Source organism: Loxodonta africana, chromosome 15 (genome assembly GCF_030014295.1).
Source record: "Loxodonta africana isolate mLoxAfr1 chromosome 15, mLoxAfr1.hap2, whole genome shotgun sequence".
Taxonomy (NCBI): Eukaryota; Metazoa; Chordata; class Mammalia; order Proboscidea; family Elephantidae; genus Loxodonta; species Loxodonta africana.
Genome location: NC_087356.1, coordinates 60,313,666 through 60,330,018, shown reverse-complemented (window position 1 = coordinate 60,330,018; position 16,353 = coordinate 60,313,666).

Below are 16,353 nucleotides of genomic sequence, written 5' to 3'. Positions count from 1 at the left end.
AGCATTCCAAGCACCTAGCAAAACTGTCCAATCCCCTTGGTGGCCCATAAGCACCTTATCTGCATAGTCCCAACTGTTAATTTTGTGAGAGTTAACAAGAACCATGGCTAGAAGGGACAGATAATAGTAATTCACTGCACCACAGTATGTTTTCCTCATTTTTCTACTTGACAATTTCTCTTTCTTAATGGTGTGTATGACCTCTTTGTATATTACAGATTGTCTTGGTTATCTAGTGCTGCTATAACAAAAATACTCCAAGCGGATGGGTTTAACAAAGAGAAGTTTATTCTCTCATAGTCATGTAGGCTACAAGTCTGAATTCAGGGTGTCAGCTCCAGGGGAAGGCTTTCTCTCTCTGTTGGCTCTGGAGGAAGGTCCCTGTGATGCATCAGTCTTCCCTTGGTCTGGGAGCATCTCAGCACAGGAACCTCAGGTCCAAAGGACTTGCTCTGCTCCAGCAATGCTTTCTTGGTGGTATGAGGTCCCCAACTCTCTGCTTGTCTCCCTTTCCTTTTATCTCTTGAGAGATAAAAGGTGGTGCAGACCACATCCCAGGGAAATTCCCTTTACATTGGATCAGGGATGTGGCCTGAGCAAGGGTGTTACCTCCCACCCTAATCCTCTTTAACCACAGGCTGAAATTATGATCCATAATACATAGGAAAATCACAAAATGGAGGACAACCACACACGGCCTAACCAAGCTGACACGTATTTTGAGGGGACACAATTCAATCCATTACACAGATGTTGACTCTTTATCAGTAATAAGGACTGAAGTATTTTCTCCAGTCTGTAATTTGTCTTTTGACTTTGTATATGATATCTTTTATCCTTCTAATTTTTAAACATACTATCTGTCTTTTCCTCTACAGCTTCTGGATTTTCTGTTTTATTTAGAAAAGTCTCTTCGAGATTGTTGTTGTTGTTAGGTGCCATTGAGTCGATTTGAACTCATAACGATGCCATGTGACAGAGAGGAACTGCCCCCATAGGGTCTTCTTGACTGTAATCTTTATGGGAAGAGCCCTAGTGGTGCAATGCTTAAGAGCTCAGCTGCTAACCAAAGGGTCAGCAGTGATTCAAAACCACCCAGTGGCAGAACTGGCAATCTGTTCTCATAAAGATTACAGCCTAGGACACTCTACAGGACAGTTCTACTCTGTCCTAGAGGCTCACTTTGAGTTGGTCATCAACTCAATGGTAACAACAATAACAAAATCCTTACAGAAGTAGATTGCCAGATCTTTCTTCATGGAACAGCTGGGTTGGTTTGAACCACCAATCTTTTGGTTAGCTGCTGAGTGCTTAGCCATTGCACCGCCAGGCTCCTTCAAACCTTGAAAGAATAAAGCAGTAATCACCAACTGTTTTTACCATTATTTGTTTTGGTTCCATGACCATTTTGGTTTATGGAGTTCTAAGTGCACCTTAGTAGCAAATGCCTGCTTGTATCAAAAGTAGCCTGAAGAGCACAGGAACATGTGGGTGGAGTTGGGAAAAGGTAGCAGCTTTAAGCGTGGGTGAAAATGAGTCATATTTTACACATTGAAAACTTGTCTTGAATGGCTCAAAGATAGATTGTATAAATATTATCCTAGTTTTTCCTCATGAACTTGTTTTGTTACATTTGAATCTTTCACCTATTTGAATTTGTTTTAATAACACAAGGCAGAGATAACCTTTGTTCTCTTTCAGATAGCAAATTCTGCATACACAATTTATTAAATAAACTATCTTTTCCCTCACTGCTTTGAAACACCACCTTTTACAATATACTATAATTCAATGCATTGGGATTTATTTCTGCACGGGGTTCTATTTCCGTCCCATGGATTTAATGTATGATTTATAGTTACTTTTCCTGTCAGAGAGCAACTCACCCTTCTGTATTTCTTTGCAGTTTTTTTTTTTTTTAATGGACTTGATTTTTTTATAGCAGTTTTAGGTTTGCAGAAAATTTATGCAGAAAGTACAGAGAGTTCCTACATACCTCCTCTCCCCACTGCATGTTCTTTCTCCTAGTGCTCACATCTTATGGTAGTGTGGTACCTTTGTTATAATTGATGAACCAGTATTGATACGTTATTATTATTAGCCCATAATTTCCATCCAGTTTCACTCTTTGTGTTGTACAGCCCTCTGGGTTTCAACAAATGCATAACGTTGAACATCGCAAATGGTGCAACCATTGCATCCCTACAGTATCATACGGAACAGGTTCACTGCCCTAAAAATGCCCTGTGCTTCCCCTGTTCAATCCTTTTCCTCCACCAGCCATTGGAAACCACTTATCTTTTTACTGTCTTCATAGTTTTGCCTTTTATAGAATGTCATATACAGTAAAACTTGCAAAAGACAGAACCTGCATAAGCCGGAAACCTGTAAGAGAAGGAGAACTCGAAATATTTTCCACTAAGTAGAAAGCGATAGAAAAGTGGTGACTGTACCCTGTCAAAGGCGGAAAACTTCCAGGACCCAGAAAAACAACGCAGTGCTCCTTGAGTTCCAGCTCTCAGGGATTTCACTGTGCATAGAATCATGCAGAATACAGCCTTTTTAGATTGATTTCTTTCACGTAGCACTATGCATGTAAGTTTCCTCCATGTCTCTTAGTGGCTTGATATCTCATTCATTTTTTTCATTATAATTTCTATTGATTAATAAGATATTCTATTGTACGGTTGTGCCAGTTTATCCATTCACTTATTAGAGGATAACGGATTCAATAAATGAACGCAGTGCTGGAAGCCCTCCCTCATCTATGCCAAAAAATTTGGAAGACAGCTACCTAGCCAACCAACTGGAAGAGATCCATGTTTGTGCTCATTCCAAAGAAAGGTGATCCAACAGAAAGTGGAACTTATCAAACAGTATCATTAATATTACATGCAAGTGAAATTTTACTGAAGATCATTCAAAAGTGGTTGCAGCAGTATATCGACAGGGAGCTGCCAGAAATTCAAGTCGATTTCAGAAGAGGATGTGAAATAAGGAAGATCATTGTTGATATCAGATGAATCTTGGCTGAAAGCAGAGAGTACCAGAAAGATGTGTCTTAGTCATCTAGTGCTGCCACAACAGAAATACCACAAGCGGATGGCTTTAACAAAGAGAATTCCATTCTCTCACAGTCCAGTAGGCTTTCTTTCTCTGTTGGCTCTGGAGGAAGGTCTCCGTCATCGGTCTTCCACTGGTCTGGGAGCATCTCAGCGCAGGAACCTCAGGACCAAAGGACATGCTCTGCTCCCAGCACTGCTGTCTTGATTGTATGAGGTCCCCATGTCCTTCTGTTCCCTTCTCTCTTTTATATCTCAAAAGAGATTGGCCCAAGACACTATCTAATCTTGTACATCTCATCAATATAACTGCCACCAATCCATCTCATTACATCATAGTGATAGGATTTACAACACATAGGAAAATCACATCAGATGACAAAATGGTAGACAATCATATGATACCGGGAATCATGACCTAGCCAAGTTGACAGATATTTTGAGGGGACACAATATGATCCATGACAGATGTCTACCTGTGTTTTATTGACTATGCAAAGGCATTCTACTGTGTGGATCATAACAAATTATGGGTAACGTTGCAAAGAATGGGAATTCCAGAACACTTAATTGTGCTCATGTGGGACCTGTACATAGACCAAGTGGCAGTCATTCCAACAGAACAAGGAGATACTTTGTGGTTTAAAATCAGGAAAAGTGAGCCTCAGGGTTGTATCCTTTCACTATACTTATTCAATCTGTATGCTGAACAAATAATCCAAGAAGGTGGGCTATATGAAGAAGAATATGGCATTACGATTGAAGGAAGACTCATTAACAACCTGCATTATGCAGATGACACAACCTTGCTTGCTGAAAGTGAAGAGGACTTGAAGCACTTACTGATGAAGATCAAAGACTACAGCCTCCAGTATGGATTACACCTCAACATAAAGAAAACAAAAATCCTCACAACTGGACCAATAGGCAACATCATGATAAATGGAGAAAAGATTGAAGTTGTCAGGGAATTCATTTTACTTGGATCCACAGTAAATGCCCATAGAAGCAGTAGTCAAGAAATCAAGGCGAGCCTGACCCAAGCCATTGTATTTTCTGTCTTTTTTTTATTGTGCTTTAGGTGAAAGTTTACAGCTCAAGTCAATCTTTCATACAAAAATTTATACATGCATTGTCACATGAGACTAGTTACAATCCCTGCAATGTGACAGCACACTCCTCCTTTCTACCCTGGGTTTCCCATGTCCATCCAACCAGCTCCTGTGCCTTCCTGCCTTCTTATACTGCCTCTGGACAGGGGCCGCCCATTTAGTCTCATGTATCTGCTTGAACTAAGAAGCACACTCTTCGCAAGTATTATTTTATATTTTATAGTCCAGTCTAATCCTTGTCTGAAGAGTGGGCTTTGGGAATGGTTTTAGTTCTGGGTTAACAGAGCATCCAGGGTCATGGCTTCGGGGGTTCCTCTAGTCTCAGTCAGACCATTAAGTTTGGTCTTTTTATGTGAATTTGAGTTCTGCTCCACACTTTTCTCCTGCTCCATCAGGGACTGTCTTGTGTTCCCTGTCAGGGCAGTCATTGGTGGTAGCTGGGCACCACCTAGTTCTTCTGGTCTCAGACTAATGGAGTCTCTGGTTTATGTGGCCCTTTCTGTCTCTTGGGCTTAGATTTTCCTTATGTCTTTGTTGTTCTTCATTCTCCTTTGCTCCAAGTGGATTGGGACAAATTGATGCATCTTAGGTGGCCACTTGCAAACTTTTAAGACCCCAGATGCCACTCACCAAAGTGGGATGCAGAACTTCTTCTTAATAAACTTTGTTATGCCAATTGACCTAGAGGAACCCCCAAACCGTGGTCCCCAGACCCCAGACCCAGCTACTCTGTCCCTGAAACTATTTGGTTGTGTTCAGGAAACTTAGCTTTTGGTTTAGTCCAGTTGTGCTGACTTCCCCTGTATTGTGTGTTGTCCTCCTGTTCAACTAAAGTGCCATGGTATTTTCAATCACCTCGTATGCATATGACAGCTGGACAATGAATAAGGAAGACCAAAGAAGAATCTATGCCTTTGAATTATGGTGTTGGCCAAGAATATTGAATATATACCACAGACTGGCAGAAGAACGAACGAATGTGTCTTAGAAGAATCACAACCAGAATGCTCCTTAGGAGGGAGGATTGCAGGATTTTGTTTCACTTACTTTGGACATGTTATCAGGAGGGAAAAGGACATCATTCTTGGTAAAGTAGACAGTCAGTGAAAAGGGGAAGACTCTCAACTAGATAGATTGATACAGTGGCTGTGACAGTGGGCTCAAACACAGCAATGATTGTGACGATGGTGCATGGCCAGACAGTGTCTTTGCTCTGTTGTACATGGGGTTGCTATGAGTCAGAATTGACTCAATGGCACCCAACAACAACAACATTAAAGGATATCTTGTTTGCTTCCAATTTTTGGCAACCATGAATAAAGCTGTTATAAATATTTGTATGCATGTTTTTGTGTGGACAGGTGTTTTCAGCTCATTTGAGTAAATACCTATGAGTGTGATTGCTTGAGTTGTGTGGTAAGCATACATTTAGCTTTGTAAGAAACTGTCAAACTGTCTTCCAAAGTGGTTGTACCATTTTGCATCACCACCAGGAATGAATGAGTCTTCCTGTTGTTCTACATCCTCACCAGCATTTGGTGTTGACAGTGTTTTGGGTTTTAGCCATTCTAATAGTATTAGCTTACTGTTGCTTTAATTTGCATTTCACTAATGACATGGCATTGAGCATCTTTGCCATCTGTATATATTCTTTGGTGAGGTATCTGTTCAGATCTTCTGGCCATTTTTAATTGGATTGTTTTCTTCTTGAGTTCTTTGTTTATTTTGGATACAAGTACTTTATCAGATATGTGCTTTCCAAAGATTTTCCCTCTCAATCTGTGGTTTGAATTTTCATTCTCTTAACAGTGTCTTTTGCAGAACAGAATTTTTAAAATTTTAATGAAGTCCAATTTATCAATTTTTTCTTTCATGGATTGTGGTTTTGGTATCGTATTTTTAAAAAGTTATTGCCAAACCCAAGGTCACCTAGATTTTCTCCTATGTTATCTTCTAGAAATTTTATAGTTTTGTGTTTTACATTCAGGTCCATGATGCATTTTGTGTTCATTTTTGTGAGAAGTGTAAGACCTCTGTGTAAATCCTTTTTTTGGCATGCCAATATCTAGTTGTTTCAGGACCATTTGCTGAAAAGACTATCCTTTCTCCATTGAATTGCCTTTACTTCTTTGTCAAGATCAATTTGACTATATTTGTGTTGATCTATTTCTGGGTTCCCCCATGCGTCAGTCAGTTTGTCATACTATGGGGGCTTGCATGTTCCTGTGATGCTGGAAGCTATGCCACCAGTATTCAAATACCAGGAGGGTCACCTGTGGTGGACAGCTATCAGCTGAGCTTCCAGACTAAGACAGTTTAGGAAGAAGGATCTGGTGGTCTATTTCTGAAAAAACTGGTCGATGAAAACCTCATGAATAGCAGCAGAACATTGCCTGATGTAATGCCAGAAAATGAGCCCCTCAGGTTGGAAGGCACTCAAAAGATGACTGGGGAAGAGCTGCCTCCTCAAAGTAGAGTCAACCTTAATGACATGGATGGAATCAAGCTTTTGGGATCTTCATTTGCTGAAGTGACATGACTGAAAAGAGAAGAAACAGCTGCAAATATCCATTAATAACTGGAATGTGGAATATACAAAGTATGAATCTAGGAAAATTGGAAATTGTCAAAAATGAAATAGAATGCATAAATATCAATATCCTAGTGTCATGGATTGAATTGTGTCTCCCCCGAAATATGTATCAACTTGGTAGGCCCTGATTCCCAGTATTGTGTGGTTGTCCTCCATTTTGTGATTATAATTTTATGCTAAAGAGGATTAGGGTGGGATTGTAACACCACCCTTACTCAGATCACCTCCCTGATCCAATGTAAAGGGAATTTCCCTGGGGTGCGGCCTGTACCACCTTTTAACTCTCAAGAGATAAAAGGAAAGAGAAGGAAGCAGAGAGTTGGGGACCTCACACCAACAAGAAAGCAGCACCAGGAGCAGAGCAGTCCTTTGGACTTGGGGTCCCTGCACCTGAGAAGCTTCTCAAGCAGGCGAAGATTGAGGGCAAAGACCTTCCTCCAGAGCCAATAAAGAGAAAGTCTTTCCCTGGAGCTGACACTCTGAATTTGGACTTGTAACCTACTAGACTGTGGGGGGATAAATTTCTCTTTGTTCAAACCATCTACTTGTGTTATTTCTGTTATGGCAGCACTAGATGACTAAGACGCCTAAGCATTAGTGAGCTGAAATGGACTGGTATTGACCATTTTGAATCAGACAATCATATGGTCTCCTATGCTGGAAATGACAACTTGAAGAGGAATGGCATTGCATTCATTGTCAAAAAGAACATTTCAAGATCTATCCTGAAGTACAACACTGTCAGGGATAGGATAATATCCATACACCTACAAGGAAGACCAGTTAATACAACTATTATTCAAATTTACGCACTAACCACTTAGGCAAAAGATGAAGAAGTTGAAGATTCTACCAACTTCTGCAGTCTGAAATTGATCAAACATGCAATCAGGATGCACTGATAATTACTGGTGATTGGAAAGTGAAAGTTGGAAACAAAGAAGAAGGACCAGTAGTTGGAAAACATGGCCTTGGTGATAGAAACAATGCCGGAGATTACATGGTAGAATTCTGCAAGACCAACGACTTGTTCATTGCAAATACCTTTTTTCAACAACATAAATGGCAATGATACAGGTGGATCTCACCGGATGGAATACACAGGAATCAAATCTACATCTGTGGAAAGAGATGATGGAAAAGTTCAATATCATCAGTTAGAACAAGGCCAGGGGCTGACTGTGGAACAGACAATCAATTGCTCATATGCACGTTCACGTTGAAGCTGAATAAAATTAAAACGAGTCCATGAGAGCCAAAATATGACCTTGAGTATATACCACCTGAATTAAGAGACCATCTCAAGAACAGATTTGATACGTTGAACACTGATGACTGAAGACCAGGAGAGTTGTGGGATGACATCAAGGACATCACACATGAAGAAAACAAGAGGTTATAAAAATACGAGAAAGAAAGAAAAGACCAAAATGGATGTCAGAAGAGACTTTGAAACTTGAATGTCAAGTAGCTAAAGCAAACAGAAGAAATGATAAAATGAAAGAGCTGAATAGAAGATTTCAAAGGATGGCTCAAGAAGACAAAGTAAAGTATTATAATGAAATGTGCAAAGACCTGGAGTTAGAAAACCAAAAGGAAAGAACACGCTCTGCATTTCTCAAGCCGAAACAAAAAATTCAAGCCTTGAATTGCAATCTTGAAGGATTCTACGGGGAAAATATTAAACGACGCAGGAAGCATCAAAAGAAAATGTAAAGAATACTCAGAGGCACCGTACCAAAAAGTACTGGTCAACATTCAGACATTTCAGGAGGTAGCATATGATCAGGAAGTGATGGTACTGAAGCAAGGGTCCACGCTGCACTGAAGACATTGGCGAAAAACAAGGCTTCAAGAACTGACAAAATAACAATTGAGATGTTACAACAAAGGGAAGCAGCATTGAAGGTGCTCACTAGTCTATGCCAAGAAGTTAGGAAGAGAGCTACCTGGTCAACCGTCTGGAAGAGATCCATATTTATACCTATTCCAAAGAAAGATGATCCAACCAAATGCAGAAATTATCTAACAATATCATTCATATTATTTTAAAAAAATTTTTTGCTGAAGATCACTCAAAGGCAGCTGCAACAGTACATCAGGAGGGGACTGCCAGAAATTCCAGCTGGATTCCCAAGAGGGTGTGAGGCCAGATGGATCCTGGCTGAAAGCAGAGAATAACAGAAAGATGTTTACCTGTGTTTTATTGACTGTGCAAATGCATTTGACTGCGTGGATCATAACAAGTCATGGATAACATTGCAAAGCATGGGAATTCCAGAACCCTTAATCGTGCTCGTGACTAACCTGTACATAGACCAAAAGGCAGTCTTTCGAACAGAACAAGGGGATAATGTGGTTTAAAGTCAAGAAATGTGTGCCTCAGGGTTGTATCCTTTCACCATACTTAATCAATCTGTATGCTGAGTAAGTAATTTGAGAAGCTGGACTATATGAAGAAGAACGGGGCACCAGGATTGGATGAAGGCTCATTAACAACTTGCATTATGCAGATGACACAACCTTGCTTGCTCAAAGTGAAGAGGACTTGAAACACTTACCGATGAAGATCCAAGACTACACCCTTCGGTGTGGATTACACCTCTATGTAAAGAAAACAAAAATCCTCAAAAATGGACCAGTAAGCAGTATCATGATAAACGGAGAAAAGATTGAAGTTGTCAAGGATTTCATTTTACTTGGATTCACAATCAACACCCATGGAAACAGCAGTCAAGAAATCAAGTGATGCATTGCATTGGGCAAATCTGCTGCAAAAGATCTCTTTAAAGTGTTAAAAAGCAAAGATATCATTTTAAGGACTAAGGTACGTCTGGCTCAAGCCATGGTGTTTTCAGTCACCTCCTATGCATGCGAAAGTTGGAGGGTGAATAAGGAAGACCAAAGAATTTGACACCTTTTAATTATGGTTTTAATGATGAATATTGAATATAACATGGACTGCCAAAAAAATGAACAAACCTGTCTTGGAAGAAGTACATCCATAATGCTCCTTATAAGCAAGGACAGTGAGTCACATGCTTTGGACATGTTATCGGGAGGGATGAATTCCTGGAGAAGGACATCATGCTTGGTAAAGCAGAGTGTCAGGGAAAAAGAGGAAGATCCTCAACAAGATGCATTGACACAGTGGCTACAACAATGGGCTTAAGCATAACAATGATTGTGAGGATGGCGCAGGAGCTGGCAGTGTTTTGTTCTGTTGTACATAGGGTCGCTATGAGTCAGAGCTGACTTGAAGGCACCTAAAAACAACATTTCTGCGCTCTCTGTTCTGTTCCATTGATCTATTTGTACATTATTTTGCCAATACCACACCATCTTGATCACTGTAGCTTTATTGTAAGTCTTAAAGTTAGGTGGCATCAGTCCTCTGACTTTGTACTTCTCCAGCATCGTGTTGGCTATTCTAGATCTTTTGCCTTTCCCTATAAACTTTAGAATCAGTTTGTCAATATCCACAAAATAACTTTCTGGGATTGCATCGAATCTACAGCTCAAGTTGGAAAAAACTGACATCTTAATAATATTGAGACTTCCTGTCCATGGACATGGAATATCTCTTCATTTATTTAGGTCTTCGATTTCTTTCATCAGAGTTTTGTAGTTTTTCTCATATAGATCTTGTGGTGTTTAATTTTATGTGCCAACTTGGTGAGGCTTTGGTGGCCAGTTGTTTGATCAAACACTAGTCTGGACTCTGTTAAGATGTTGTTACATGTGATTAAATCGGTTGGCCTTAACTAAAGCAGATTACCCTCCATAATGTGGGTAAACCTTATCCAATTAATTGGAGGCCTTAAGAGCAAAAAAAGGAGCTTTCACTAGGATATATTCTGCCTCCAGACTATAAATAGGCATTTTGCCAGAAATCCCTCATTCTTTACTCATCCCATTACTTGACCTACAGATTTTGGATTTGCCAAACCAAAAAAAAAAGCGCACTCCCGACGAGTCAATTTGGACTCATAATGACCCTAAATGACACAGTAGAACTCCCCCAAATGGTTCCAGAGCTGTGAATCTCTACAGAAGCAGAGTGCCACATCTTTCTCCCACGGAGTGGCTTGTGAGTTCCAACAACTGACCCTTCGGTTCACAGCCAAATATTTTAATCACTGCACCACCAGGGCTCCTTTGGATTTGCCAGCCCCCCACAATTCCATAAGCTAAATTCTTAAAAATAAATTAAAAAATAAATTGATTTCTCTCGCTCTCTCTCACTTCCCAACTCCAGCTCTCCCCTCTATAGTCTGCTTTGTGACCCTGGGCTTGGACCCTGCAAACCACATTTCTGCTTTGCCAGCTGCTCCCCACTAGACACTATCAATAGGGCCTGCTAGAGGTGGGCTGCAAGGCTGGAGAAGATGAGATGTGCTCCTTCCTGTTTGTTTGTGTCACCCCTGTGTCACCCCAGCTCCATCATTCACTTCCTTCACCCCTGCTCCCCCCGATGCCTCAGCACCACCGCAGGCATCCTTTCCTCAGAGGTCTGGGTCTTAGGCCTCGGGGGTCTTCCTCCCTGCTAGAGAGCCCAGCGCCTGGCAAGCAGAGCCCCCTCCTCTGAGTCCTGGGTCCCAGGCTCTGAGTCCCCCTCCTCTAAATGGTTGTTGTTGTTAGTTGTTGTGGAATCGATTCCAACTCATGACAACCCCATGTGTGCAGAGTAGACTGTGCTCCATAGGGTTTTCAAGGCTGTGACCTATTGAAAGCAGATCGCCAGGTCTGTCTGCCGAGGCACCTCTGGGTGTGTTCAAACCGCCAACCTTTTGGTTCGTAGCCTTTTGCACCACCAGGGACCTCTCCTAACTGTCAAAGTTTTCATAATTCTGCCCTCTTCTTTCTGTTTCCCCAGCCCGTGAAGCGGTCACTGCTCCTGCACTTGCTGCCTCCAGGATACCTCAGCATTCACCGTTGGCCCCTCAGTTACCTAATCTAAACTTTATACTTAGTTATCAATTCTTTATGCAACCTCTCCCGCTCAACTAACTGGTATGGTTTCTGTCTCCTGACCAATGCTGTTCATACAGGTAATGAAGAGTTGATGTTTTCTGGGGAAAGGAGCCCCTTGGCTGCCCTGCACAGAGCCCCTTCCCTTTTCCACTCCCTGAATTATTTGTCTGCTGGTCGCCAAGGAGACAGCTGACAATTTCCAGTTGCCAAGCCTCCCCCTGAAGTTCTACAGAGACTTTCTGGAAACTCTCTACTCCCCAGCCAGGGAACTTGAAGGATCTAGCCAGGTTGGGGAGGAGTGCGTCGGGGAGGGGGTGGGGGGCGAAGCAGACTAGGTGAAGATGGAGAGAGATTAGAGGTTTCTCTGGGTCCTGGCTTCCACTGCAGACCTCAAGCCAGGCTGGGCTCCCCCTCTGCCCTGTCCAGACAAACACTCATTAGGTCCAGCCAAGGTCAAGCCCTCCAGCCAGGCCCTCAACCACAGAAACTGTCCTGACCTTGTCACGCTAGGTGTGGTAGAAGCCCCACAGCCAGCTAGAGAAGGGAAGGGCTTGGTAGCTACAGGGCCTGGAGACTTTCCTGGAGGAGGAGCCTCAGCCATTCTGAGCATTCAGCACACACTGAAGCCTAGTCCCAAGGCCCACTCTTGACCTCTTTAGTAACAATAACAACATCACCAATAATAATACTAATAGCGTGGGGGGTGTGACTCTTAGCCCACAACTTAGCTGTGCAAAAATATCCACTGCTTTATTTTATTAAAATCAATTATAATCGCTCCCATCACCAAGGTCTCTGTCCCTCCCAAGGTCCCACCAGAATCCAAGAGGCTTATGCAAACCGAAAACAAAACCAGTGGCCGTAGAGTCAATTCTTACTTATGGTAACTCCATGTGTTTCAGTGGAGAACTGTGCTTTATAAGATTTTCAAGGCTGTGACCTGAGAAATGGGGTTTTAATTCTCGGGGAATCCAGATTTCTGAGTTCCAAGGAGTTTGGGGCGACCCACCCAAGCTAACACTCTGCTATGATCTTTGAGCCTTGAGCCTTGAGGAAACTGGTCTCCTTTAAGTCAAACAATAAAAACAAAAACAATAGTTGAGCTAATTAGTAAAGACCATTTGCCTTAGGCATTGTGCTCTTTTGAAGAATTATCTATGGGCTGTCAGTTTCCAGAAACAGAAGCTCCAAGGTCAGCTAGAGCTAAGTTTTAGGGTAAATCAGTAATTGTTTTGTTCTTTGAGCAATGTTGTTTGAATTCCTGACCACGAATTGTTTCATCAGTTCTATTCCAGCCCTTTTCCATGGCAATGTTGATAAGATGAGGTATAAGAATTTTTGGAAGCTCTTTCTTCTTTGGAACACTTTTTACTCCCAAAGTCAAAATGTTACCCCAATTTGCAAGTCATCTTTAACTAAACTTCTGTCTGTAATGGGGAGGGAGAGAGCTTGCACGCAGGAAGAGGAAGAGGCAGGGGGTGGTGACATTCCTCAGTAAGATGGTCCCTACATAGTTAAACTCTAAGCGAAGGAAATGATCCTTACAGGGGTCCTTAACTTGATAAAGCCCCTAACTTGATAAGGTCCCTAACTTGGTAGTTAAATCTTAAAACCAAACCCACTGCCGTAGAGTCGATTCCGACTCGTAGTGACCCTATAGGACAGAGTAGAACTGCCCCATAGAGTTTCCAAGGAGCGCCTGGTGGGTTTGAACTGCCGACCTCTTGGTTAGCAGCCACAGCGCTTAACCACTACACCACCAGAATTTCCAGTTAAACCTTAAGCCAAGGAAATAGTCTCAACAGAAGTTCCTGCCTTGGCTGTTAAATGTTAACAGGGAGAGATAAGAGACAAGAAATAAGAGATAAGAAAATGACTATCGGGGCACACAGATTCTTTCTCTACCTGAGTAGCCCACTTGATGCTTCCTAGTCAGGTGTACTTTTACTACCAACCCTCTGCTTTATCTAATAAACTTCTGCTCGCTTGGCACTATTTGTCTGCGTCTGAATTCTTTCCTACACCGAAGACAAGAACCAAGGCCATTCTCCGGTAACAAGTCAATTTCTGTTATTGTCTTAATGTGATTTTTGTTCTAACAGACCTTTTGGAGGCAGATTGCCAGGCCTGTCTTCCGAGGCATCTCTGGCTGGATTTGAATCATCAACCTTTTTGTTAGTAGCCCAGCACTTAACCATTTGTGCCAGCCAATGACTTCTAGGAGGTTTATGAGGTACCAAGAAATAGAGAAAGGCCTCTGATGTCTGGCCTGTCAGGGTTGCTGCTAAACTCCCCATGTCTGGGCCTGTTGTTACCAGGTGGAAACCCCAGGTTCTTGCTTGGCATGACTCGTATCAGCTAATAAACGAGAAACTGAGGTGGGAGAACAAAAAGGCGCATTTAATTCGTTGTACAAGGAAACGGAGTCAGTCTGTGCTTACTGTGGCAAGACTGCTCGCCAAGGGCAGATAGGCAGGTTACTTTTTAAAGGGTTTACAAGTAGAGAGTTCATACAAGTCAGCAACATTCTTAATCATACCACGCAGGCGCAATAAGGTTAACATATATAACCTCCAAGCAAAAGCAGGATCCAAATGCAAAGCTGAGTGGGGGGAGCAAAGGAAAGGATTTTTAAATACACCACTGTAGGGGTGGAAGCTAGGTAAAGAATACAGCACTGTGGGGCTTCTGTCTCACTGCGAAGTCACGTTGGCTCTCCACTTCTTTGCCCCTGAGTCATGGTTTGGCCTCTCCCGGTTTATCCTCTCCCAGAAACCCACTAACCTCTGGGCTATCCCCGGGCTTGTGGAAATCTCTTCCTCTTCACTCTACTTGGCCCAAAGGCATTCTTCTTTCTCCCACCCAACGCACCACCCAGCAACCCAACACAACTTTTCAGTGAATTTAGGCTTTTATGAAAATAGGGAAATGTTTAACTTTGGTGTCAAGCAAATTCTGCTTTTTGCCTTGTGAAGATCTGTGAACCAAAACTAAAGGCCTAGCTAAAGCTTCGCCTACTTCATCTCTGCAGAAGAATTTTAAAGACACCATTGCATGTCATTCTTGAATATTTTAGTATCCGGTAAAAAATACATAGAAGCAGTGTCTTTCATAATCATAAAACTATGATCACATGTAAAAATAATCAAAACTCTAAGATACTGAAACGTTTAAGGTTTATTCCAAGCAGTCATTCTATGTGCATACAGGGAGATGGTTTTGTTTCTTAAAACAAGTGGCTTCAAGTAAGCTAGTTACAATTATAAAAAATAAACATTTGAGTTAGTTCAAAATGATAATATTTGATTGTTTCATCATTTAATAAACAATTTGAAAGTTGAAGGACGGCGAGTATCCCTGGATGACAAAAAAAGGAAGAAAGACAGGCTCCTGAGGATTAAAGATTTCACAGAAGCTTAGGTATTTTTTTTCATATTGAATTCAAGTTTCCATGGTGACCAAATAGTTACTGAGTTAACATGAAAAAGTAAGTCCTGAAAATTTGGCCCTTGGTTCATCTGTAGCTAGGAGAACTCTTGAAATTAAAATTAAGGAAGCACACAGTCTGTCCATTAAATCATGAGGTAATGGGTTTGTGACTGACTATCCTTTTCTAGAAGCCTGGTAGTACAATGGTTAAACACTCAGCTGCTAACCGAAAGGTTGCCAGTTTGAACCCCTCAGTGGCTCCACGGGAGAAAAGACCTCGGGATCTGCTCTTGTAAAGATTACAGCTTAGGAAACGCTATGGGACAGTTCTACTCTGTCCTACAGGGCCACTCCAAAAACACCCAGTGCCAGCCTGTAGGAGTTGAAATTAACTCGACAGCACACAAGAAAAACAACAACCCTTTTCTAGCCGGAAAAGACAAACGGACAGCGCTTCAGAGCAGTTTCTGGTGAAAGAAAAAAATCAATACTTTTGCAGTTTGGGTCAAACTCTTTTTACGGTTAATTTTTGGTTTTGTGGGTAAGAAAAACCCCTGAAAATCAAAGTAAGATGTCTGTTATTAATTTTTTTTCTTTCACACATACAATAATTTTTTAATATTGTCTATTAAACAATTAGCCCATTTTATAAATGAAAGACTGAGACTTGGAGTAAGTAACTTGGTCAATATAACTCAGCTGGTGGGCAGCAGAGCCAGGATCTGAACCCTGGTCTGTCTAATTCCAAGGCCTACTCTGTTCCACACCCCAATTTTGCACAAGGCTTTCTGCCTTTCAGAGTCCTTTTACACTTCTCAGTGATTCCAGCTCTTACAACAACCCTGAGAAGCAGTCAGTGTGATCATTCTGACCATATTTTTACCAATCAGGAGCCAGGCCCAGAGAAATAAAGTGCTTTGCCCAAGGTTTCACAGGGAGAGTTGATGTGAAGGGCTTTGGGAGTGGCGCAGCAGGGTGCGTTGGAGGGTAGTTACCAAGCTCAACCTCCACTTTCACAGCCCGGGCCTCTGCTCTTTACTCCCCTCCCCTCCACTCCCAATCTGTTCATCCTCCTTTCTCAGCCCCCTCCTATCAAGTGCCTCATTCATTTCCTTTTGGGTCTCCAAGGAGCAGTTCACAAAGTGACTAAGCAGTGACCCTTGCTGAGTCCCCTCTCCCTCTT